The following is a 3,774-nucleotide window of genomic DNA, read 5'->3' as shown; positions in this document are numbered from 1 at the left end:
TACTTGCATGCATGCCCGTTTGCAATATGATCCTGCAATGACCCCCATCAGTAGGTGACATCTATTTTCCCTTCCTTTTGAATCTGGCCTGGCCTTGTAACTTGCTTTGGTCAACAGAATGTTATAGCAGGGACAGTGTGTGAGTTCCAGGCATAGAGCCTTATACCTCTCTTCTCTCTTCCCTCTGTGAAGTCTGTGTAGTCTGTTGGCCTGGGCGGGGGCGGGGGGTGCAGAGTGGGTGGCAGACCAGGCATGGCAGAGACAAAGCCTCTCCTGAGCAGTCAGTCTTCAGTGCCCGTGGAAGCCAACTACAGAATCGTGACTAGCTCAGGTAAGACTGAGTCCAGCCACTGAGGTCCCCCCAGCTTACAGAATCATGAGCAAAGTAAATGGTGGCTGTTTTCAGTCATTAAGTTTTTGGCAATGCTTGTTACGCAGAAAAAGCTGACTGATACAAACATCCCAACGGGGTCTAAAATTTTAATCTAGTGAGCAGACAAGAGTAGTCACTTGAAAATTATTTTCTAGCTACTCCAAAGCAGCAGTTTTTAGAGGATTTTTAAAAATTCTTAATTAAAAAAAAATTTGCTTTTAGCAATTACAGTAGTCTTTTTGGAGGAGTGATCAGAATTGTTAACCTTTGCCCTGTGAGTACAAGTGTATGCATTTCTCCTTAGTAGGGAGCAACAGAATTGGGAATATTGAGAAGAAAGAGAAGTGTCCTCTGACAAGGACTTTGATTACTAGGAAGTAAGACAAAGAAAGCAAGAAAATATCACAACCCCAAACAATGCTACTGTCTCCTAGAATTTGCATTCTGTAATTTGCATTCTGTAAGCCAACAGAGAAGAAAGAGTGTGCAAAAGTTCTAGTGGAGGATTTTCCTTCAACTAAGAATTGAAAATCTCCGCTAAGAACCTTTCTATACTGATCAAGCCTTTCTATATCTATCTTTCTAAGTAAGATACCTTCTAAGTAGGTAAGAGATATTTCTATACCTTATCTAATTTACAAGCATTAAGTGAAATATGTGTAGCAAAGCTAATCAGAATGGCTATTAAGAGCAAAACCTTTCATGCTGGAACACAGAAAACCCATCTGAGGTTGTTTCTATACCATGAATTACATTAAAATCGTTCTGAGCTGTTTGAACGGCGTGTCTTCACAGAGACACATTTTGTGCCCAATTACATTGAGCGTGACCAATAACTGTTTCCTACAAAAGTGACAGGAGAGTGATTGGAACAGGCAGATACAGTCGATTTCGAGGAAGCCGGTCCACATCTACTGAATCTGCAGTGTTCGTTCTGTCTTCAGTCTGCTCAGAAGGCAGCAGTCTGGTCTTCAAGAACCCAGGCAATCTTACGTTCGCCTGTGAAAGCGTTTATGTCCATGGGGTCGCGAAGAGTCGGGCACAACTGAGCGACTTCACTTTCACGTTTATGCACTGGAGAAGGAAATGGCAACCCACGCCAGTATTCTTGCCTGGAGAATCCCAGGGACAGAGGAGCCTGGTGGGCTGCCCTCTATGGGGTCGCAGAGTCGGACACGACTGAAGCGACTTAGCAGCAGCAGCAGCAGCAGCCAGCATTCCTGCCTGGGGAATCTCATGGACAGACAGGAGCCTGGTGGGCTCTGGTCCATGGGGTTGCGAAGAGTTTGACACGACTGAGTGACTAATACTATGGCTGCTATACTCCGGGCTCTGGGAACCCCCATCTGACAGTCCCATGCATGCTCACCCCTCCTGTTAGGCTGTAAAATGCAGATGTTGGCAGACGGCCCAGCCCTGAGACGCAAGAGGTCGGCGTCCGGAAACAGCGATGACCCTGTATGCAAGACGGCAAAAGAGACACAGACGTAAAGAACAGACTTTTGGACTCTGTGGGAGAAGGTGAGGGTGGGATGATCTGAGAGCACAGCATTGAAACACGTCTATTACCATATGTGAAATAGATCACCAGGGCAAGCTCGATGCATGAAGCAGGGCACTCAAAGCCGGTGCTCTGGGACAACCCAGAGGGATGGGGTAGGGAAGGAGGTGGGAGGGGGGTTTAGGACGGGGTGGGGGAGACACGTACACCTGTGGCTGATTCATGTCGCTGTATGGCAAAAACCACCACAATACTGTAAAGTAATTAGCCTCCAGCCAAAATAAATGAAAGTGCAAGTTGCTCATTAGTGTCTGACTCTTTGCGACCCCATGGAGTATACGAGAATACGAGTGGATAGCCTATCCCTTCTCCAGGGGATCATCCCCACCCAGGAATTTAACTGAGGTCTCCTGCATTGCAGGCAGATTCTTTATCAACTGAGCTATCAGGGAAGCCCAATAATAATAATAATAATAATAGAAACGTCAGCGTCCTTACGTGCCTGTGTGAAGCACAACCTCCCCTCCCCCACTCCAGAGACTCAGTAACTGGCCTGTCTGGCGATGCTCACTGGGCTGGATTAGTGGTCTTCTTGCCCCGGTGGTTCTCTACTGGCGATGCACGTTGCTGAGTTTCTATGATGCATCTTCCTTAACAGGTCCCTTAGAAATCTTCCCACTGGAAGTTTCATCACCTAGCCTCCTCCTTGGCGCGCATGGGTTAATGGGAGTGACTCGGGTCCTTTTACGCCTGTCTTGCAATTTCTCCGCAGCCCTGGAAGTCAGCTCTTTTTGGCAGCTGTCCTTGGCTGACACTCCCCCTGCAGCTTCAGATCCTTATGAGAAGTGACTCTGTGTGCGGAGACACCCAGCCGGTGCAGGCCTGGGCGTAGTGGTGAGCCTGGGGCCAAACCAAGCCATACAAAACCCCATCTGCCTGACCTTCAATTGGTTGACTCTGTGTGTCTTTCTTATCCCAAGGATCTCCAGAGTCCTTTGCTCTCAGCAGCACACCCTCAAATCAAATAAAGGTTTCTGAGTAGAAAGAATAGCAGAGATGTTGCCTTTTTTGCTCACGTAGCCTGAGGTGAGGTGAGGTGTTACGCTCAGTCATGTCTAACTCTTTGCGACCCCACAGACTGTAGCCCACCAGGCTCCTCTGTCCATGGGACTCTCCAGGCAAGAATACTGGAGTGGGTTGCCACTCCCTTCTCCAGGGGATCTACTTAACCCAGGGTTCGAACCCGGGTCTCTTGCATGGCAGGCCGATGTTTTACCACTGAACCACCCAGGAAGCTACATAGCTTATCCAATGAATAAGGGTTGATGCTGAAGCTCCAATAGTTTGGACCTGATGCAAAGACCTGACTCACTGGAAAAGACTCTGACACTGAGAAAGATTGAGGGCAGGAAGAGAAGGGGACGACAGAGGACGAGATGGTCGGATGGCATCATCGACTCAATGGACATGGGTTTGGGTGGACTATGGAAGTTGGTGATGGACAGGGAGGCCTGGTGTGCTGCAGTCCACAGGGTCGCAGAGTCAGACACGACGTGGCGACTGAACAACAACCTATAGGGAGTGTTCCTGCAGAATCCTTGGACCTTTCCTCTTTGCTGACTCACAGTAACACTGGGGGAACAAGAAACCGGTGGGGATAAGAGAGAAGAAAGCCCAGCCACTCTGTAACTCTGGGAAAGAGTAAAGTTTGTTCCTGCAACTCTTTGTTTGCTTGGTTCAAAGCTTTGTCTCCCTAGACCCTCCAGGCCAGGAGATCCTCAGCTAGCGGGTGGGACGGAGGGGTAAGGGGATCCCCTCCAGGAAGTGTGTGGGTTACAAAGTGTCTGTGGGGACCCCGAGGTCTTGAGGGACTTCACACACTGAAACGCTGGCTCATGTG

At 48.7% G+C, this 3,774-nt stretch overlaps 1 long non-coding RNA gene across 1 annotated transcript; it reads right to left on the bottom strand.

Moving 5' to 3' along the window:
- Window positions 1-464: 464 nt before the first annotated feature.
- LOC132658838 (uncharacterized) lies at window positions 465-2,757 on the bottom strand. The gene is made up of 2 exons (XR_009598959.1): window positions 2,446-2,757; window positions 465-1,829 (listed from the first exon to the last, which is right to left on the bottom strand). It is a non-coding gene; the product is annotated as an uncharacterized LOC132658838 (long non-coding RNA).
- Window positions 2,758-3,774: the final 1,017 nt, after the last annotated feature.

Source organism: Ovis aries, chromosome Y (genome assembly GCF_016772045.2).
Source record: "Ovis aries strain OAR_USU_Benz2616 breed Rambouillet chromosome Y, ARS-UI_Ramb_v3.0, whole genome shotgun sequence".
In the NCBI taxonomy this organism is placed as follows: Eukaryota; Metazoa; Chordata; class Mammalia; order Artiodactyla; family Bovidae; genus Ovis; species Ovis aries.
This window is presented reverse-complemented; position numbering and strand designations above follow the sequence as displayed.